This window comes from Chiloscyllium punctatum, chromosome 6, assembly GCF_047496795.1.
Source record: "Chiloscyllium punctatum isolate Juve2018m chromosome 6, sChiPun1.3, whole genome shotgun sequence".
Lineage (NCBI taxonomy): Eukaryota > Metazoa > Chordata > Chondrichthyes > Orectolobiformes > Hemiscylliidae > Chiloscyllium > Chiloscyllium punctatum.
Genome location: NC_092744.1, coordinates 31,972,956 through 31,996,703, shown reverse-complemented (window position 1 = coordinate 31,996,703; position 23,748 = coordinate 31,972,956). Strand labels below are relative to the sequence as shown.

The window sequence follows — 23,748 nt, the reverse complement described above, 5'->3', positions numbered from 1 at the left end:
GAAAAGACATTGCTCCCACACTAATCTTTGAGCTTCACAACTGCCTCTAATCTTATTTATCCTGTGCCAATTTGCACATGGCTTAAGTAGTAACCCTGAGATTATTATCTTGTGTTTCTGCTTTTCAATTTAGCCTCAGACTGCATGTAATCCCTCAGATGGACCTCTTTCCCAGTGTGTGTTTGGTTGCTGCGTGGACTATGACAATTTAATGTTTCCATTCCCCCTCCAAGTTCCTCTTCAGCTCAGAAGATGTGTCTATAATCTTGGAAAGAGGTAGGAAACAGTCTTTGGGACTATATCTTGGTTGCAGAGAATAGTGTCTATTCCCTTACCTATACTAGGTGTTATTACTACATTTCTCCTTCTCCTTCCACTTCAACCAAGGTGATTTGGTCATCTTGCCTGCAGTTTATGTCCTAGTCCACATTGGGAGCACGACCCATATAAATATTCAATCTGGGTACTGATGAGACTCCTCAAAAACTAAATTCTGGATCCCAGTATATGCCTCCCTCACAGTCACACCCTCCTGAACCAGTCCCTGTCCATGGTCACTATGGTCCAGATTTCATATAATTAATCTAAGGGATAAGGCAGTCACCTGAAATACTGGTGCAGGTAACTATCAACCCTACATTGAGTATACGAATTGGGAAGTCATGCTGTGAATGTACAGGACATTGTTTAGGCCACTTCAGAATACTGCATTCAATTCTTGCCTCCTTGCTATCGGAAAGATGTTGTTAAACTAGAAAGGGTTCAGAAAAAATTTACAAAGATGTTGCCAGGGTTGGAGGATTTGAGCTGCAGGGAGAGGCCGAATAGGCTGAGACTGTTTTTTTCTCGAGTGTTGGAGACTGAAGGGTGACCTTATAGAGGTATATAAAATCATGAGGGGGATGGATAGGGTGAATAGTCAAGGATAGGAGGGTCCAAAGCTTAAGGACATAAATTCAAGGTGAGAGGGGAAAGACTTAAAAGGGACCTAAGGGGCAAATTTTTCACACAGAGAGTGGTGTGTATGGAATGAGCTGCTAGTGGAAGTGATGGACGAACTACAATTACAGCATTTAAAAGGCACCTGGCTGGCTAGATGAATAGGAAGGGTTTAGAGAGATTTGGGCCAAATGCTGGCAATTGGGACTAGATTTATTTAGGCTATCTGGTCGGCCTGCTTGAGGTAGACTGAAGGGTCTGTTCCCTTGCTGTACATCTGAGTCGAGAGTGTGGTGCTGGAAAAGCACAGCAGGCCAGGTAGCATCTGAGGAGCAGGAAAATCAACATTTTGGGCAAAAGCCTTCATCAGGAATGAGGCTGGGAGCCTCAGGGGTGGAGGGATAAATGGGTGGGGTTGGAGGGAAGATAGCTCCAACCCCATGGCATCAATGTGGATTTCACCAGTTTCTTCATTCCCCTCCCCCATCTTATTCCAATTCCAACCTTCCAGCTCCGCACCGCCCTCATGACCTGTCCTAACTGTCCATCTTCCTTCCCACGTATCCACTCCACCCTCCTCTCTGACCTATCACCTTTATCCCCATCCCCATCTCCATCCAACTATTGTACTCTCAGCTACCTTCCTCCCAGCCTCACCCCTCTCCCATTTATCTCTCCACCCCGAGGTTCCCAGCCTCATTGCTGATGAAGGGCTTTTGCCCAAAATGTTGATTTTCCTGTTCCTCGGATTCTGCCTGACATGCAGTGCTTTTCCAGCGCCACACTCTCAACTGTAATCTCCAGCATCTGCTGTCCTCACTCTCGCCTAGTACATCTTTATGGCTCTTGCCACATTGCCCTCACTGTTGTTACTTAGGGGCTAAGGTGCAAAAGTCTTGAAAACTGTAAACATTACGGCCTTGTTCAAGAACGGTTGTAAGGAAAATCCTAGCAATTACAGATTTTACTTGAGGGGGTGGGGAGGCTTCTGGACACACTTATTCAGGCTAGAATTAATAGTAACATAGGAAATGTTGGGTTGATTAGGAAGAGTCTACATGAGTTTCAAAAGCTGGAGATTTTTGACGAGGTAGAAGAGAATCTCTAAGTGTAATGCTGTTGATTTATTGTACGTGTACTTTCAGAAGGTGTTTGATGCAGTGCTACATAAATAGGCTTGTGAATAAAGATATGGGTGATGGAATAAAGGTTAATGTTTAAACTAAAGGAGGATTTATAATGGTCTTTCTGGGGTTAGTAGAGGGGGAGTGGTATTTGGACCCTTGCTTTTCCTGATATGTGGTAATAGTTTAGATCTCTGTGTATAGGGGTCAGTTTAAAAGTTTGCAGATGACACAAAACTTGGAAGAACAGTAAAGTGTGAGGAGGACAGTATAGAATTTGAGAAGGATGTTGACAAGTTGGTGGAGTAGGCGGATAGGTGACAGATGAGTCGCAGTGCAGAGAAATGTGAAGTGATGCATTTTGATAGTGTTATGGCATGGAGACAGACAGCCAAACCAAATCAGCCTTTCTACTTCTATATTCGCAATGCAGTAAAATTAAAACTTTCAAAGACCCATAAAACTTTATCCAATGGTTCCAGGTATTTTGACTAATGAATCCCACATTCTGCAAACAATTAGCCTATGCACTGGATCTGTAATTTAAACAAAAGACTTATCAATTTATCAGCAATACAGTAACCTTAGCAGTGCAAAATTTATCAAAGTAATCTAATTAATATCTGTGACTTAAATCCAATCACCTTTTTCCAGGATAATGTGCATTGCAAGGAATATGAAAGGACAAATAAAATAGTTTTACTATTACAATTAATTTTAGCTACAATAGTTTAGTTTTCACTGAATCAGAGAATTGTTATGATGTAGGAAGTGGTCATTTGGCCCATTGTGCTTACACTGGTTACAGGATTTTCAGACAAAATAGAGAAGGGTATTAAAAAAAATGCTGGCAATTTTGGTCAAAGATACAAACACAGCTGTGAGGAAGGATAATACATTAGAAAGATCATCAGATGAGGCCACATGGATTGAGCTAAAGAACAAAAAGAAGCCAGTTGCAGTACTGGGAATGTAATGGACTTCCATCCAGTCAGAACAATGGTAAGCAAATTTGTAGACAAATCTCTGAGGTGCAGAGTAATAGGGCATTAATAGTATGGGATTTTAACTGTCTAAATATTAATTGAGATTGTTGTATGGTAAAAGAAATTGAGGAAGCAGGATTCTTGAGGTGCAGTTAGGACAATGTTTTTAGCTAGTATATAGTAAGCTAACAAAAGAAGCCATACATCTGGATTTAGCTTTTGGAAATGAAACTGTGCAGTTGGAGCATGAGATAGTGATCATAATTTAGTTTTCACCCAATTATGGGAAGAGGTGAGGCAGGAGTTAGAGTTCGAATGAATTTTCGTGAATATGTTGTGTCTGTCTCCTCAAAAGAAGGGATGAAGCAGATGATATTGTTGAGGAGCAGGAGTGTGAAGTATTAGATGTGATAGACATAGAAGAAGTGAGTATTAATGAATTTAGCAGGTTTGAAAGTATATGGGTTGCCAGGACAATTAACGTATACCCTAGATTGTTGAAAGCAGCCAGGAAGAAAACAGCCAAATATTTGACCATTATTTTCCAATCCTCACTGGTTACAGAAGTGGTGCTGAAGGATTGGAGGAGTGCCAATAATTCTACCTTTTGTTTATAGGGGGAACAAGGAGTACAAATAATTACATGCCATCATTCTACCCTCAGTAGTGGGTAAATTGTTGGAAGCAATTCTAAGAGACAGAATAAATGCTGTATGGAAAGCACAAGTTAATAAAGAATAGTTAGCCTGTTTGCTGAAGGAAGATTGTGTCTGACTAACTTGATTGGAAGTACTAAGATTGATTTATGGGGATTGTGCAATTGATGTGATCTACACGGATTTTAACAAGGCTTTTGACAAAGTCTCGCAAAGCAAAAGGGTTTTAACAAAAAGCACATGAGATCCAGGGGAATGTAGCAAGGTGGATACAAAATTGGCTTAGTGGCATGATGAAAGGACAATTGTTGATTGGTAATCTTGTGATCAAAAAGCTTTTTAGCAATAAGGTTCCTCAGGGTCCAGTACTAGGTGCCTTGTATATATTAACAATTTGGATGCAAATGTGAGACATAATCAAGAAGTTTGCAGACAGCACAAAAAGTTTAGTTGACACAAGGATAACTGTGGTCTGCAGGATGATGTGAATGGACGGATCAGTTGGATAGAAAAATGGCAAATGGAATTCAGTTTAGAGAAGTGTGAGGTGATACTGTGATGGAAGGGGTACATAATATGTTGTAAGTTTTAAAATTTGGGTTGTTTTTCAATGAGAGGCGTATGGACACAGGTTAGTGTTTTGAAATGTCATTCGTTTTTAAAAGGTCAGAGTATCATTCTGAAACAAAATGCACCAGTTCCAAGAAGACATGTGCTTGCAATCAAGATCTTAGGAAGACTCGTGGAATGTTGATAGAATAAGATGCTTATTCTCTTGGGTTTGACAGTACAGTTTAGTTCCGAGGAAATCAGTCACTTGTGGCAGTAAGTTTTTTTTTCTAATTTGTGAATTTTCCAGATCAGGAGAGTTTGGAACTGAAACTTTGGGTTGTTAGAATTGAAAACCAATTAGGACATCAGAATTGTGAAAGGTTTGTGCTATCAGACTCCGAGAAATCATAAAATTGTTTTTACAGCTCAAGATAGATAAACAGGAAGGAGTTAGTTAGTTGAGAAATCTTGGGAGTGAATGTCCTCAATTCCCCAAATGTAGCTGGACAGATAATCAATAACATAGTTAAGAAGATGTGGATTTTTTTTTCCTTTATTATCCAAGGTACAGAATATAAGAGAATGGAAGTTATTCTTAGTCCACCACAACTTAAACTAAATATAGTTCTGATCACCTCAGTACACAAAGATTGAATTGCATTAAAAGTGGTACAAAAGAATTCTTTGAGAATGTTGCCAACTGTGAAGAAATGCATAAATGAGGGAAGATTAGATACACAGGGGTTATTTGCCTTAAATGTAGGATACTTGGGAGAGATTTGATTGAGATGTGCAAAATCATAAGGGGTCCCGGTTGAGTGGATTTACTTTAGCAGAGAGGTCAGTGATGAGGGGACATAGCCTTAACTTGACTAGTAGCAAGATTAGATGACTTGATTTAATTTGATTTATTATTGTCACATGTAACTAGGTACAGTGAGAAGTTTTATTTTGCGTGCAGTACAAGAAGATCAAAAGTTCACAGGGTGATAGAACAGGACGAGGAATACAAAATTACGGCTGCGGAGAAGGTGCACAAGAAGCAAAATCATCATTAGATTTGAAATTTCAGAGGTCCATTTGTTAAAGTACCTATTTGAGACGGCTCAGGGAGTCCCTGATGGACTCTACCCGTAGCCTTTCTTGGTTCATCCTGGAGATCGTACTCTGTGGCAGCCTGGAATATAAAACTCATTCAGACAGTTTAGTTTAAATTATTACCTTTATTCACTAATGACATCCATGTTACACTATAACATAGATTCCTACAAACCAGTTTAAGCTAAAGTTCTAAAACCTTTAGCAGAGTAGCAGCGCAAGCTGTACCCCAAGAGCTCTTTCAGGCTACTCCCCATATTGCTGCAAGCAAACTGTCTGTCTATAGAACTTGGTATTAAAATTACAAAAACGCCACAAGTCCGTAATCAGGTAAGCAGTAATAAAATGGCAAAAGTTTGCAGAGGAAGAGAAACTCATTGCCAGGTCTAATTAAGCTACATGCACATGAAAGTGGGAAACCTTGATCAAGCCACGCCCCAAACAGCCGATTGCTTTGGCGAGATAATCTTCGCTTTTAACAGTACATCATAATGAGGGACTAGTCTAATCTACGTGGAAAGGTCATGAAATAATCTTGCTCAGCTAACATGTCCAGTGTCATTGTCCTACAAAAGGCTTTTTTCTTTTAAAATCATCTTAGATTCCCAAAATGCTAATTAAATTCATAACCTTCCCAAATCTCAAGCTCCAGGGAACAGCATGCAAACATTCAATCCCTGACAAGCCAGTGTTTGCTCAAATCAGACCATAAAGGGTTAATCTTGCCACCAGCTTTTGTTTTCTCTCTCTCTCTCTCTGTATCCCTCTCTGTATCCCTTGAACTCTTCAGTAAATATAATTTACAGAAAAGGGTAATGAGGCATTCACATTGCAGGACAGTCAAGATGAGGGAACTGAGCTTCATAAATTCAAATCTGCTCAGTGTGGTATACATGAAAATGCATCAGGATTGTTCTATTATGTGCATATTCCACTCAGCTTATTAAATTACAAGTTCTTTCCTATTGAGTATGAATTTGGTTAAGAGTCTTAGGTATAAACCAGCAGTTTAGTTATCCGACATCCTATTGTGAAATATGTCTCTGGTGTGAGAAGGAAGTACTGCCACACATTCCACAAGTGAACAAATGTTATCACCTTATTTACACTGATCCATTGACCTTAAGAACAGATGTCCTCAATTCTTCTGAACAAGCACCTTCCCGTATTCTCTGCAACAAACGTGTCACATCCAAGGCTACAGGCTTTCTCACATTCAGAAGTCTAATAACAATGGGGAAGAAGCTAGTCTTGCACCTGTTGGTTCATGTGTTTAAGGTTTTGTATCTTCTGCCTGACAGAAGAGGTTGGAAGAGATTATAACTGGGATGGGAAGGATCTTTGATGTTGACTGCCTTTCTGAGGCAGTGCAAAGTGTAGATGGAGTCAATGTTTGGAAGGTTGGCTTTTATGACAGACTGAGCTGTGTTTAGTCTCTGTGTACAGATGACTCTCTGTAGTTTCTTATGAACCTGGGCAGAGTAGTTGCCATACCAAGCACAGTGCATCTGGATAGAATATTTTCTATGGTACATCTATAAAAGTTGGTAGGAGTTCTTATGGACATACCAAATTTCTTTAGCCTCCTGAGGAAGTAGAGGCATTGCTGTGCCTTCTTGACCATTGTGTTAAACTGGGTGGCCCAGGACAGATTGTTGATAATCATCATTGCTAGGAACTTGATGCTGTTGACCAGCTCCACCTCTGCTCCATTGGTGTAGATAGGAGTGTGCCCTCCACCTTGCTTACTGAAGTTAATGACCAACTCTTTAGATTTGTGATTTAGAGGGAGAGATTATTGTAACCCCATACTGCCAAGCATGCTTTCTCTTACCTGTATTGTCTTGTCATTGTTTGAGAACCGACCTACAATGATGGTTCTGTCAGCAAACTTGTGGATGGAGTTTGGACAAAATTTGGCCACACAGTCATGAGTGTGCAGGGAGTACAATAAGGGACTGTGTACATAGCCTTGCAGGACACTGGTATTGAAGATTGTTGTGGAGGATGTGCTGTTGCCTATCCTCACTGATTGCGGTCTATCGGTCAGGAAGTTGAGGGTCCAGTTGCAGAGGGCAGAACCGAGACCTAGATCTCGGAGTTTGGAGATTAATTTAGTTGAAATTATAGTCTTGAAGGCCAAACCATAGTCAGTAAGTAAAAGCCTGATGTAGATATCCTTGCTATTCAGATATTCCAGGGATGTGTGTAAGGCCAGGGACATGGCATTTGCTGTGGACCTGTTGCGACAGGAGGTAAATTGCAAGGGGTCAACGCAGGCTGGGAGGCTAGAGTTGATATGACCCATGACTAACCTCTCAAATCACCTAATAATTATGAAGAACAGAGCCATCAGGCGGTAGTCATTGAGGCAAGTGGGAGAGATTAGTAATCAATTATTTTCACCCTGAGGAGAGTAAGGATCTGATAAGGAGTCTGGATATGCACCTCAAATGCTGTAACCTGCAGGGCCACAGACAAAATGTCAGAAGGTTTGATTAGGCTGGGTGCCCTAAATGTTTTAAATTCTGTAATCATTATGCAAGTTGTTCAATAATCAAATCAACTGACCCTATACACAAGTAGCCTTGGGGTGATATTTGCTTTCCACAGGTTGCAGTAGATGTAAATTTCCATCCTTGTAAATTGAAAGAGCATTTGTTGGCAGAGGTAAAAAGGAACTGTAAGGATAGTGTGGCCTCCTTGTACCTGTTAGGTCACTGCTGCTGGCTGGTCACCAATCACTGCAGTTGAAACAGGAACCTCATGGCCTTGAAGATAACCCTTAGCAGTACAACAGTCAATCCGTTTAGGAAGCTTGACATAACAATCCTAAAACATTTGACAAAGAAACTGAAACTAGAACAGAATTAGCCATAAAACCTGATCTAATTCCAGTTGATTACTGAGACATTGAAGATTCTTGGAAGAACTGAAAGCATCGCACTTATTGCAAATTATCTGACTATAATAACGTAGGAGCTGAACTAGACAATTTTGTCCCTTGAGCCTGCTCCAATCTTTGAGATTGTGGTTGATTTTCTCCATCATTTAATATTCCCCATATCACGTCTTTTTAATAATATCTAGAAATCTATCAATTTATGTCTTGAATTTACTAAATGACTGAATTTACACAGCCCTCTGAGAAAAAGAAATCCAAAGATTCAACATCCTCTTTGAAGAACTTCTCCTTCATCTCAGTTATCTCTTTTGTTCTGAGACTAGTTAGGATTTGTTTCAGTTACATCCCACTTTCATTCACAGATTTCCAACCTCCCATAAGTTGCTTTGTTTTTATGTCATCTGTATTCCTTCTTAGCCACGTCAAGCTACTTTAAACATGTTCCAACAAAACTTGCACATCTCAGATATCCCCAAGCACAGTCTCTTTAAAAAAAAAACAGATAATACCAGATATTAATCTCAGTCTGGTTTAGATCTAACATGTCCTCCTAACATGTACAAATCTCACCTGCTGTACAACCAGTCCAGATACTCCAAAACTATAATCCTCCCTCTATGGAGATTGGAAGCTAGCCTCAACATAGAATTTACCAGCTTTCAAATCTCCCCACCCTCTACGTCATCTTAGGTGTAGCCCTCCCTCTCCACCCTGCCCCCTTGACTTGACCTAATCTATCCATCTTCCTTCCCACCTCTCCACTCCACCCTTCCCACTGACCCATCACAATCATCTCCTACCTGTCACCAAGTTGTAGAATACACATGGACAAAGACGAGAGTGGTCCTAAAGTAAGAGTGCTAAATTGGGGAAAGGCCAACTATACCAAAATTCAGCAGGAGTTGGGGAATGTAGATTGGGAGCAGCTGTTTGAAGGGAATTCCACATTCGATATGTGAGAGACTTTTAGAGAAAGGTTCATTAGAGTTCAGGAGGGACATGTTCCTGTGAAAATGAGGAACAGAAATAGCAAGATTAGGGAGCCATGGATGACAGGTGAAATTGTGAGATTAGCTAAGAGGAAAAAGAATGTGTACATAAGGTCTATGCAACTGAAAACAGATGAAACTTTGGAAGAATATTGAGAATGTAGGACCAATCTGAAGCGAGGAATTATGAGGACTAAAAGGGGTCATGAGATATCCTTAGCAAACACGGTTAAGGAAAATCCCAAAAGCCTTTTATTCATATATAAGGAGCAAGAGGGTAATGAGGGAAAGAGTTGACGCACACAAGGACAAAGGAGGAAAGTTTTGCGTGGAGTGAGAGAAAATGGGTGAGATTCTTAATGAGTGCTTTGCATCGGTATTCACTGAGGAGAGGGACATGACGGATATTGAGGTTAGGGATAGATCTTTAATTACTCTAGTTAGCATAAGGAGGGAGGAAGTGTTATGTATTCTAAAAGGCATGAAGGTGGACAAGTCCCCAGGTCCAGATGGGATCTATCCAAGGTTGTGAGAGAGGTGAGAGAGGAAATAGCTAGCACTTTAACAGATATCTTTGCAGCATCATTGAACACGGGGGAGGTCCCAGAGGACTGGAGAATTGGTAATGTCGTCCCCTTGTTTAAGAAGGGTAGCAGGGATAATCCAGGTAGTTACAGACCTGTGAGCCTGACGTCACTGGTAAGGAAGCTACTGGAGGAGATACTAAGGGATAAGATATATACCCATTTGGAAGAAAATGGGCTTATCAGTGATAAGCAGCATGGTTTTATGCAGGGAAGGTCATGTCTTACAAATCTAACAGAATTCTTTGAAGATGTGAAAAAGTTGATTGAGGGAAGGGATGTAGATGTCATATACATGGATTTTAGTGAGGCATTTGATAAGGTTCCCCATGGTAGGCTGATGAAGAAGGTGAAGTCCGCATGTGGTCCAGGATGTTTTAGCTAGATGGAGAGAGAATTGGTTGGCCAACAGGAGACAGAGACTAGTAGTGGAAGGGAGTTTCTCAAAATGGAAACCTGTGACCAGTGGTGTCCCACAGGGATCTGTGCTGGGACCACTGTTGTTTGTGATATACATAAATGGTTTGGAGGGAGGTATAGGCTGCCTCATTAGCAGGTTTGCAGATGACACCAAGATCGGTGGAGTAGCAGATAGTGACGGGGACTGTAAGAGAATACAGAAGAATATAGATAGATTGGAGAGTTGGGCAGAGAAATGGCAAATGGAGTTCGATCTGGACAAATGTGAGGTGATGCATTTTGGAGTGAACTATACAGTAAATGGAAAGGTCCTGGGGAAAATCGATGTGCAGAGATCTGGGTGTTCAGGCCCCATTGTACCCTAAAGGTGGCAGCTATGAGGAGAGGTTAAGTAGATTAGGATTATTTTCATTGGAAAGGATGAGGTTGAGGGGGGACATTATTGAGGCCTACAAAATCATGTGAGGTGGTGTAGACAGGGTGGATAGCAAGAAGCTTTTTCCCAGAGTGGAGGACTCAATTACTAGGGGACATGAGTTCAAAGTGAGTGGGGAAAGTTTAGGAGAGTTATATCTGGAAATTTATTCATGCAGAGGGTGGTGTGTGCCTGGAATGCATTGCCAGCGGAGGTAGTCAGGGCGGGCATGATAGTGTCATTTCAGATGTATCTAGACAGATACATGAATTGGCAGGGAGCAGAGGGATACAGATCCTTAGAAAAAAGGCAGCAGTTTTAAATAGAGGATCTGGATCGGCACAGGCTTCGAGGGCCGAAGAACCTGTTCCTGTGCTGTAAGGTTCCTTGTTCTTTGTTCTATCCCACCTACTTTTCCCTCAGTCCCTTTTCCCTCCCCAGTCTTGATGAAGGGTCCTGCCTGAAACATTGACTCTCCCATTCTCTGATGCAGCTTGACCTTCTGTGCTTTATCCAGCTCCACATTTTATTGATTCTTCTTATCACATAGTCTGCTATTTCACACAACCGATTGTTAGCCACTGACAGTCCCTATTCACTCTCCTAGACAGATCGTTATCTACTTCTTCGTCTGTCTAACTGTTCTTCTGTATCTCTGGGCTGCGTCCCCACCTATCATCTATTCCTTCCCCCATATAACACCCGATCTTCAGCAAATGAATTGACTTTTTCCTAGCTATCAGTTCTTTGGAAGGGTCACTTGACCGAAACGTTAACTCTGATTTCTCTCCACAGTTGCTGCCAGACCTGCTGAGCTTTTCCAACACTTTCTATTTTAGTCTCTAGTTTTGTTTTACTTTTGTGTACTGATTCCAGTTCCTAAAACCTTTGCCATAAACCTTTGGCTACAGGTTTGCTATATACAAACCTTAATACTCTAGGGATTCATTTTGCATTCTTTGATACACAACTAGATACGGATAACCTTCCTGATTGCTGGTGCACGATGTGATTTTGATTTCAGTAAATTATCCGCAATACAGAATTGTTTGAACCCTGTTCCATTTACAAATGTGTATCATTTTAACTTGCTTCTCTCTCTAAATCCCAAATCATTCATTGTGAACAGCAATGAAAGTTGAAATGTGCAACCAACTAGGTCAGTAGGTATTTTGATGATTGGTGAATAGTCTAATAGTGGGCTTTAAAGGGAGAGTAGGACAAATGGAAATGTAATGAGATAAAATAAATGACCACACTCATCAGTATTATCGACTAATATGTTAATGTGTTCATATTATGTTTTTTCAAGCTGTTATTTTAATTAAGGTGCTAAACAATGGTCCTCATATAGGCAAAAAAAAATTAAATTGTTGAATATGTTCTTAGTATGTCCATCTCTCACGAAAAAAATGTGTCCACTCAGTCCGTTGAATGGGAGAACAGGAATTTGAAATATTGAAATCTGCATCTTGAGGTGCATTTCTGATTTGAATGGCTGTTCAGGCACACAGTGGACAGCATTATTGCTTTTCTTTTCAGATTTTCAGTATGCACAATTTGTCCTTATAATTTTGCTTTTTGACTGGTGGTATAGTAAGAGCTTTGAATCAATTGCATGACCAGACGTTTGTCATGGACTACTTTTGGCAGATAAGGAAAGGGGTGAAATAAGGTTGGACCCAATTACCGAACCTTTCTGTTGAATAACTAATTCTTTTGGTCTTATGCTGCAGGCCACCAGAAGGTCTTCCTGCTTTCTTTGGCAATATGGCAAGCTTCATCATAGCTTGCACCTAGCCCAATTAGGACATTAACATTTCAGAACAGTGGTGAAGGGAGATTGTCCAGGTGTCAGGCTTTTGACCCCATTTAATAATCTGGTTCATGGAGTCTCATTTGTTTTTCATCTTGAACAAAATGTTAAATGAGCAATGACATTGGGTGGACCAACACGCAGTTGCCCTTCAAACATTTGTAAGACTGTGAAGATAGTGATATTTCGAAGCAGATTATTTCACTTTTGTAATATTAATTTTGCAAGCATGTTTGATTCAACATTAAAGATAATGGACTGAATCAGGCAATAAGTACAAGAATATATGTTCACTCTAAAGGAAAGAACATCAGCTTGGTGTTCTATGGATAAACATTGACCGTCTCATAGCATTGAATGTTGATACAAGATTAACTTTCCCTTTATTAAATTCACAAACAAAGATTTCATGTTTAAAGGATTGTTTCCACGTCTATAACAGATTAATTTCACTTAACTAACATAATAACAATAAACCGATGACCAGACATTAAAACAGAAAATACTATTCAACTTATTTGTAATCTTTAAAATTACCATGAATACTAATTCTGAATTAATCATTTTTCTGTTGTTTTTAACTATTTTATTTCACTGCTGCGTTAATGCTGATGCTTATGGCAGAGTCAGGTCTAGCTAACTGAACAATTTGATTTTATTTCTCACTTCATATTTCTTCTGTCTTCAGAATATTTTTGACATTATCTACAATCAGAGAAATTTTGGCTGATTTCCCTGTTGTATACTTAGTTTGAATTGCTCTGTAGCTGTCATGTTATCACGTGCTCTGTCTCTATGCACAGCAATGTAGCTTTTTGTCTGTGATAAGTGGTGTATCAAAAACTGCCCATCAATAACTTATTTGTACTGTATACTAATCTTCCACTCAAAAATGGCTACCAACAGCATTCAAAGAACTTCATAGTTATCAGACAGTAACTTGATTTTACAAAAGGCTAATTAAATATTTTATCGATGTTATTAGAGGTTTTTTATTTGTGATTTTGGAGAAGATTTGTAGCTCACATTGTGGATTAGGTTGTCAGTTTGCTCACTGAGCTGGTAGATTTGTTCTCAGACGGTTTATCACGATGCTGGGTAACATCATCAGTGAGCCTCCAGTGAAGGTGGTTTCTGTCCCACTTGCTATTTATCTGTCTTGAATTGTTGTGGTGGGTGATATCATTTCTGGTTCTGTTTCTGACCGGTTGGTAAATGGGTTCCAAATCTATATTTGTTAATAGAGTTCTGGTTTGAATGCCAGGCCTCTAGGAATTCCCACATCTGTCTGTTTGGCTATCCCAGGATGGATGCATTGTCCCAATTGAATTGGCGCCTCTCTTCATCTGTGTATATGGATATGTGTGGGTGATAGCCAACTAGATCAAGTGCCGATTAGTTGGCTTTTTAGTACATCACTTCCTGCAACATTCATGTCCCTCCCTACCTGGAGCTGTTGGTCAGTCAGAGATAAGCATCTTTAGAACTCCACAGCACTATGGCAGAGGCTGTGGTTGCTGCTGGGATACCAATGCCCAGACATTATTGTTTGGGTTCTGAATGAGATTAGGGCCAGGGTCAAGTGAGAGAGGGTCAAAGCAGCAAATGTGAGGGCAAGGATGACAGGCCATGCTCCTCTTTTTTTATTATTTCTCATGACTAATACTTCTGAATGTAAAAAATGTGTGTTGCCTTCCTCTGAGTGAGTGTCCCAAATAAATATTTCCAGCAGCAAGCTCTTTGGAAGCTTTAAAATAAAAGTCATTTAATCATTTGAGAGCAGCAGCAGCGCTCAGTGGTTAGCACTGCTGCGTCACAGCGCCAGGGACCCAGGTTCGATTCCCGCCTCAGACGACTGTCTGTGTGGAGTTTGCACATTCTCCCCGTGTCTGCGTGAGTTTCCTCCGGGTGCTCTGGTTTCCTTCCACAGTCCAAAGGTGTGCAAGTCAAATGATTTGCCATGCTAAATTGCCCATTAGTCAGAGGGAAATGGGTCTGGGTGGGTTACTCTTCGGAGGATCGGTGTGGACTTGTTGGGCTGAAGGGCCTGTTTCCACACTGTAGGGGAATCTAATCTTACCCACTTATTGCAACAATAACACAATATTTTACTCACTCATCTCTCTCACACACAAACACAAGCACAAACACACTATGTAACGTTCTGGAGCTGAGATGACTGACCTCCAACAATCATGACCATCTACCTGTGTGCCAGGTATGACTCCAACCAGCAGAAAGCTTTCCTCCAATATCCATTTATTCCAGTTTTACTACAGCTCCCTGATGCCACATTCAGTGAAATACAGCCTTGATAGCAAGGGCTGTCACTCTCACCTCACCTCCGAATTCAGCTCCTTTGTCCATCTTTGAAGCAAAGCTGTAACGAGGTCAGGAGCTGAGTGGCCCTGGCAGAGCCCCAGCTGGGCATCATTAAGTGGGTTATTGCTGGACAGCTGCTGTTTGAAAGCGCTGTTGATGACACCTTCCATCACTTTACTGATGGCTAAGATTGGAGCAGTGTGGTGGTAATTGGCTAGGTTGGATTTGTCCTTTTTTTGTGTACAGGACATACCTGGGCAATTTTCCACATCGTTAAGTTGATGTCAGTGTTGTAATGATACTGGAAGAGCTTGACGAGGGTAGTGACAAGTTCTGGAGCACAAGTCTTCAGTACTATTGCCAGAATGTTGTCAAGGCACATGGTCTCTTCGGTATCCAGTGCCTTCAAACGGGTTCTTGATATCACTTGAAACAAATCGAATTGGCTGAAGACTAATATCTGTGATGTTGGGAATGACTGGAGGAAGCTGAGATGGATCATCCACTTGGCACATCTGGCTGAAGATTGTAAATGCTTCAGTCTTATCTTTTGCAGTGATGTTTTGGGCTCTTCAATTGTTGAAGATGGGGATATTTGTGGAACGACCTCCACTAGTGAGTTGTTTAATTATTCCATCACTATATGGAAGTGGATGTGGCAGGACTGTGGAGCTTAGATCTGATCTGTCGATTGTGGGATTACTTAGCTCTGTATGTCACTTGTTGCTTAGGCTTGTTTAGTAGCTTCCCCAGGTTGACACTCCATTTTTAGATATGCCTGGTGCTGCTCCTGGTATGCGCTATTGAAATCTTCATTGACCCAGGGTTGACCCCTGGCTTGATGGTAATGATTGAGTGGGAGACATACCAAGCAATGAGGTTGCCAGTTGTGCTGAAGTACAATTCTGCTGCAGTTGATGGCTCAGAACACCTCATGGATGCCCAATCTTGAGTTGCCAGATCTGTTCAAAGTCTGACCCATTTAGCACGATAGACGTACAAGGTATGGAAGGTTGGAATTAGAAAGAAAAGCTAGATAGGCTGGGACTTTTTAAACTGGAATGTAGGAGGTTGAGAGGTGAGCTGATAGAGGTTGATAAAATCATGAAGTGGAAAGACAGGGTTAATAGCAGGTGTCTTTTCCCTAGGCTGGGCAAATTCAAGGGGGCATATTTTTAAGGTGAGAGGAGAGAAATTTAAAAAAGGGATGAGGACCTTTTATTTGCACAGATACTGGTTCCCATGGGGAATCAGCTTCCTAAGGAAGTGGTGGATGTCACTTAGTGATTAGGAAAGGTTTGGGGGTCTGTTTCCATGCTGTATGACTCTATGACACCCTCACTTTTGTTTCCTATATCAATTTTTATAACATGGATTGTGGCATTTGGATCTTCTCAAGGTTATCTTCATTCTATGTAGACATACCTTTCCTTTTCAACACATGCTTCACTCTGTCTCCCAAGTCTTCCACTTTTCTGTTTATTTCCAAAGAGGATCAAGCTATCTGGACTAAGTGCCAGATTATGTGAGTTTGGGATCGCATGTTTCATTCAGGCTACTGTATCAGGTGTGGTTCAGTTGGCAGCTCTTTTGTTTCTGAACCAAAAGGTGGGTTAAAGTCTAAATCCTTGAGACTTGAGATCAAAAATCTAGGTTGGTACTCTGGTGCAGTACTGAAGGGGTTCTGCAGTGTCAGAGACCACTTTCAGAAAACACTTGAAACCAAGATCCCAGCTGCTCCAGCAGGTGAATGACACTGTTTTGATCACTGTTTTTATGGTGGTCATTGTGAAATGCTAGAGCACTCGCTGTGCACAAATTAGCTGCTGTGATTCTTACATAGCAATGACTGCACTTCAAAATTCTTCATTGACTAGAAAGAACTTTAGAACCTCCTGAATTCATGAAGACTGCTAAATAAATACAGGGCTATTTAAGATTCTAACTCTAAATCAGATTCTTCCTTGATGACTTGTGATTCCATTTTTTAAAGCAGTGCAGTTTCAAGAAAGGATCCAAAGTCCCCAGCCTTGGCCTAGAATTTGTTTTTTAACTTTGCAATGTTGCAAGATTCTAAAACCTAACATGTTTTTACAGTTTTGTAAGCCTGATAACCCAGGTTCTATTTTTAGCATGAAAATCTCACATGCTGCTGATGCTAAGTTGAATTTCAGGAAGGTTAACTGTGTGCTCTGTTTCAACACCAAGGTGCAGAAAGCAGCAACCAGAAAAATGTATTTTGCCTCTCAATCCTCATTAGAAATATGTGTGCCTTTTTTAATGTGGGAGGAGAGGGGGATAATTTGGCAGAAGTGGATGCAATTTTTAATTTACTGCCTACGCTTTTAGAAATAGGACAGAAGTGTGTTTTCTTTAAGGCAGCTTGGTTTATTTTCTGTTTGAAGTTTACACATTTTTAAAAAATTGCTTCATTACCATGAATTGCTCCATGTCCCTACAGCCTCATTTCCAGAAACTCATTAAGCTTTTGAATTATCAATCAAAAGCAATGGATTAGTCGCCAAATGTGCTTTGGGAAAATATGCTGCAGGCAAAGTATGGAAATAAGTAAGGGGAGCTATGGAGGAAACTGTACCTGGATCTACATTTTCAATGCAAGGCCTGAGAGGCTTGGAATTTTTGTTTGTACAAAGTTTTGAGAACTATTGTTTTTCATATGTCATTAGCTAAGGCTGTCTCAGAGGGAGTCTAAGATATAGAAATATAGAAGATAGGAGCAGGAAAAGGCCATTTGATCCCTGCTCCACCATTCAATATGATCAGGGCTGATCATTGAGCTTAACACTTAATGGCCCCTCCCCCATATCCCTTAATCCCTTTAGCCACACATAACATTTTGGCCTCAACCACTTTCTGTGGTAGTGAATTGCACAGGCTCGCCACTCTCTTGGTGAAGAAATTTCTTCTCATCTCAGTCCTGAAAAGTTTACCCCTTATTCTTTAAACTATGACCCCCTGGTTTTAGACTTCCCTATTATCAGGAACATCCTGCCTCTATCCATGAATTTAGCTTGTTGACCATTTCTTTTCTCCAACATTATAAATTCCCCATTTTCTGTCTGTAATGGACTGTATATTAGTTTTCACTAATCCTTTTATCTTTACATGTCTGTCGAAACTTTTACAGTCAGTTCTTATGTTTCCTGCATGCTTACTTTCACACTATTTTCCCCTTCGTTATCAATCCTTTGGTCCTCCTTTATTGACTTCTAAACTCTTCCCAATTCTTAGATCCTTTTGTTTATGTTTTGTATCGGTTTTGTCACTTTTTTTGCGTCTAACGCATTGCCTATCTACTGTCATTCCTTTCAGTAACATTTTCCAGTTTATCATACCTAGTTTGAGAAGATAATCACCAAGTCCATCAAGTAGACTTCAATTCAATTGATTTCAGTTTGTACTCCATTTTCAACTGGCATATTTTAATTGAATCCTTTTGTAAGTAAACCATTATGGAATTTACAGTTCAAAAGGAGCCATTCGACCCATCGTATCTGTACCAGCTCCCAAAAGAGCTGCCCAGCTAGTACCTTCTGCAGCCTCCCTTCTGCAGCCTGATCTCAGTATCGCTTTCAAATCTATATCCAGATCTCTTTTGAAACCTCATACAGAATCCACCTCCACTACGCTCCTAGACAGAGTATTCCATATGACCATAAGACATAGGAGTGGAAGTAAGGCCATTTGGCTCGTCGAGTCCACTCCGCTATTCAATCATTGCAACTCCACTTACCCGCACTCTCCCCGTAGCCCTTAATTCCTGCGTGATCAAGAATTTATCAATCTCTGCCTTGATGACATTTGATGTCCAGGCCTCCACTGCGCTCCATGGCAATGAATTCCACAGTTCCACCACTCTCTGGCTGAAGAAATGTCTCCTCATTTCCGTTCTAAATTGACCCCCTCTAATTCTAAGGCTGTGCCCACGGGTCCTAGTCTTCCCGATTAACAGAAACAAATTCCCAGCATCCACCCTTTTTTAACCATGCATTATCTTGTAAGTTTCTATTAGATCTCTACTTAACCCTCTAAACTCTAATGAATCCAATCCCAGGATCCAGGATTTCAAATCGTAACAACTCTTTGAATAAAGAAGTTTCTCATAATCTCACATCTAGCTCTCTTGCTGACAGTCTTGAAATTGTGGCCCTTAGTTGCTTACACACCAACTAGTGGAAACAATTGTTAAGAACAGTTGTTCATAATTTTGAACACCTCAATAAGGTCACTTCTTAATCTTGCGTGCTCCAAGGAGAAGAAGCCCAATTTTTCTTATCTTTCCTAGTATCTAAAATCCCTCATTCTAGTAAATCTCCTTAACGCTCTCTTGAAGGCATTAACGTTTTTCCTTAAATAAGGTGCCCAGAACTGAACGCAATGCTCCAATTGTGATCTGATCAATAATTTGTAGAGATATAGAATCACTTTCTTGTTTTTATAATTTATGCTTATATTTGTAAACTCAAGGATGTTGTAAAGCTTCCTAACAACTGTTACAACTTGCCTGGCCACTTTCAGAGAATTATACACTTGAAGCCTGAGGGTTTTGTGCTCCTGTACTCCCCTCAAAGCTGAGCCATTGAGTCTGTGTTGTCTCTTCATGTCTCTTCTACCAAAATGCATTACCACCCATTTCTCTGAATTGAAATTCATCTGTCAGGTGTCTGCCCATTTGGCCAACTTGTCAATGTCCCTGTGAAGTCACTCAGCATCATCCTTACAATTCACTATTCTCCCAAACTCGGTCTCATCTGCAAATTTAGAGATTTTGCTCTGTTTCTAATTTGTTTCTATAAATCAGGGGGAAAAACAAGTATCCCAACACTGGTGCTTGGGAGCTCCAATTTCAATTTGTCTCCAATCTTGGAAATGCCCATCTATACCTACTCTGTTTCCTATCATTTAGTCAACTTCTTAATCATTTCTGATTTGGTAACCAACCTGCCATGTGGCACCATATTAAATGTTTTCTGAAAGTCTTGCCTAACAATTTGGAAATTATCTGGATGGGAAGCTATTTAGAGAAACTTTAAGGTTTAATGTCGGAAGAATTTAGTTTGTAACTGATGTGGCTATGCAGTACTTGAATGTTCATAAAATAGACTAATATCTTCCTGGAAGGCTCTTGTAGCACAATGCTAGTTTCCCTACTTCCTGAGTGAGGTTCAATTCCTACCTGTTCCAGAGGTGTCTTTTTGGTGGGCATTCTTCTAACAGGATCGACATACAGTTGCCAGTCACTGTTGTGTGAGAAAACAAAATCTACACTTTGATTTTATTTGGTTCTGGACCACTCTAAAGATTTGAATATATGATCTACGTTAGCACCTTAATGTAGTACTGAGAAACTGCTTCAATGCCAAAGATGTTATTTTTACATGAGGCATTTAGCTGACCACCTTGTTATTTCTTGTGATAGACATCAAGCATCTTTCAAACAAAGCAGACGGGTTTACCAATGTCTTGTCAAGATTCATTCATCATCAAAAATAAACTCGTTAATAATCTCATTGATGTTTGTAGAACCTAGATGAGCAGAAGCTATTGCACAGTGTTCTTACAAAATAATGACAACCATATTTAAGATATACGTGCAGAAATAGGCCATTCAGCCCAGCAGGTCTGCTCCACCATTCAATCTCGGCTGATATGTTTCTCATCCCCTTTCTGCTTTCTTCTCCTGTACCTTTTGGTTCCCTTTCTGATCAAGAGCTTATCTAGCTCTGTCTTAAGTATTCTCAATGACTTGGCCTCCATAACCTTCTGTGGCAATGAGTTCCACAAATTTGCCGCCATCTGGCTGAAGATATTCCTCCTCGGCTCAATTCTAAAAGGTTGTGCCTTCACTCTGAGACTGTGCCCTAGGGTCCTAATCTCTCCTATTATTGGAAACATCTTACCCTGTCCACTCTATCCAAGCCTCTCAGTATTCTGTAAATTTCATTGAGATTCTGTCTCATCTTTCTCAGCTCCATTCTGTACAGACCCAGATTCATAATCACTCCTCATATGACAAGCCCTTTGTCCCCAGGATCATTCTTATAAACTTTCTCTGAGCTCCTTCCAAGATCACCACATCCTTCCTTCGATAGGGGGCCCAAAACTGCTCAAAATATTCCAAATGCCGTCTGACCAGAGCCTTGTACAGCCTCTGCAGTACATCCTTGCTCTTGTATTCTAGTCCTTTCTAAATTAATGCTGACATTGCACTTGCCTTCCTCACTGACACCTGAACTTGAATGTTAACCTTAACAGAATTCTGAACTTGGACTCTGAACTCCCTTTGTGCTTCAGATTTCTGAAGTCTTTCACAGCCTAAAAAAAAGTCTGTGCCTCTATTCTTGCCGCCAAAGTGCATAACCTCACTTTTTCCCCTTGCTTTCTATTCCATCTGCCACTTCCTTGTCCACCATCCTAGCCTGTAGAAGTCCTCCTACAACTTCCTCACCTCCTCAACATTACCAGCCCCTCCACCTATCTTTGTGTCATCTGCAAACTTAGCAACAATGACCTCAGTTCCTTTGTCCAGTCTGGTACTGTATAATGTGAATAGTCGTGGTCCACTATGGAACTCCACTAGTCACCAGTTGTCATCCTGGAAAAGTCGTCATTATCCCCACTGTCTGCCTTCTGCCTGTCAACTAATCCTTTATCCATATCTGTACCTTGCCCCTAACATCACTGAGGTTAACTCTTATCTTATTTAGTAGCGTTCCCTATGGGACCTTGTCAAAGGTCTTCTGGAAGTCCAAAAAGAATCACGTCCACTGGATCTCCTTTGCTTGTTATCCCTCCTAAGGAATTCTAACGGATTGTCAGGCTTGATGAAGCTGTACAGACTGCACTCTATTTTACCACACCCTTCCAAGTGTTCCACAGTGTCATCCTTAATAATGGTCTAGAAATTCTTACCAATTATAGGTCAGGCTAACTGGCCTATAATTTCCAGTTTTCTGCCTTCCTCCCTTCATAAATAGCCTTGCTACCTCAGCCATTTTCCAGTCCTCTGGGATCTTCCTTGACTCCAGTGATTTCTGAAAGATCACCAGCAATGCGTCCACAATCTCCTCTTTCAGCTTCCCCAGAACCTTCTCCTTAGTGATGGCCATTCCATTCACCTCTGCCTCCTGATTCTCTTGACATTCTGTTATGCCACTGGTGAAATAAAGACTGATGCAAAATACCTGGTCAGTTCATCCTGGTCAGTCCATTTATTTGTTACCCATTACTACTTCTGCAGCATTCATTCCTGTCTCTCTCTTACCTTTTATATATCTGAAAACAGCTCTTACAGTTTTCATTTATATAACTAGTTAGCTTACATTCATATCTTATTATCTCTCTCCATTGCTTTTTTGTTGTTCTCTCGCTTTTCTAAAGGCTTCCCACCAACCTTCACTAATTGTATACTTTTTCTTTTGCTTTTATGCTGTTCCTGACTTCTCTTGTCAGCCAAGGTTGCCTCATCCTCTCCTTAGTATGTTTCCTTTTCCTCTGGATGAATTTCTGCTTTGCCTCCCAAATTACACATGGAAAATCTTGCCATTGCTGCTCCACTGTCTTCTCTGCTGGGCTACCCTTCCAATCAACTCTGGCCAACTCCTCCTCTTTGTATTTGCCTTTACTTAATTCTAATATCGTTACACTTAATTCAGTCTTCTCCCAACTGCAGGGTGAATTCTATCATATTATGGTCACTGCTCCCTTGGAGTTCCTTCACTTTAAACTCCCTAATCAATTCTGCTTCATTACACATCACCAATTCCAGAATTACTGCTTCCCCTAGTGAATACTACAAGATGCTTTAAAAAATATCACCTCATCGACATTCCACAAATTCTTTTCTTGGGACCCGCTACCAACCAGATTTTCCCAGTCCTCCTGCACGTTGAAGTCCCCTGTGACTATTGTAACAGTGCCTTTTCTACCTCCTGATTGATTTTCTGCCCCACATCCTGGCTATTTGTAAGAGGCCTGCATAACTCCCATTAGGGTCTTTTTTTCGTTTTGTGGTTCCGCAAGCCTACCTACACACACTCTACATTTTCTAAGCTTGTCTCACTACTTTCTGTTGATTACATTTTTTACGAACAAGGCAATTCCACTTCCTGTCCATCTGCCTTTAGGATGCATATTCTTGGGTATTTAGTTCCTAGCCCTGATCCCCTTGCAGCCTGGCCTCTGTGATGCCAACAACATTGTACCCGCCTATCTCAATCTGCACTACAACACCCTCAGTCCTGTATTGACTGCACCCCTTTGTATAGTTGTTCCCTTATCTGCTGTGCCTGAAATTAGATTCCTGACCCTTCCCATACTCTCTGTCCTATTACTTGTTCTGGAAACTGCAACGGCTTTTCCTGAATCTCTCTCCCTACCACTCCTATCCACCTCACCTTTTAAATAGTTTAGAGTCCTTGTGACCTCGAATTATCTCCATTTGAGCCATTGGTTTGACTATCCTACTGCAAATCCTTTGTGCATTAAGATATAAAACCTTTATGTTCGTTTTGCTATCGAATTTCCCTGCATCTATATGGTCTCTTAGTATAGTTTGGCATTCACAAATTTTGTCCCTTTTATTTCCTGGTAGCAATCAATCCCATCACTAACCAAGCAATCTTACCTTCTTCTGTATCTTTGATTTTGTAACTTTCCATGCAACTGAACCCATCCTCCCACTTCAAAAGTAATTAATTTTCTAAGGAGCACTGTGGAATATATTAAGATGGAATCCACTGACACATACAATCTTACATAAGAAAATATTTTGGGATGAAGCTATGCTATTGCTGTTGAGTTTATTCTGCTCTACAATCTTTGAGAAGGTCTAATTCTTGAAAAGGTTAAATGAATAGTAGTAAATTCTTTAAAGATGCTGTATTTGCAACTATTATACTATATACTTTCTTTTAATTTGC

The 23,748-nt window shown here is 40.6% G+C and overlaps 1 protein-coding gene across 1 annotated transcript in view; it reads left to right on the top strand.

The window, feature by feature from the left end:
- ece2a (endothelin converting enzyme 2a) overlaps positions 1–23,748 on the top strand; it is a 282,345-nt gene that overhangs the window by 30,224 nt on the left and 228,373 nt on the right. The gene's annotated exons all lie outside the window — the stretch shown is intronic.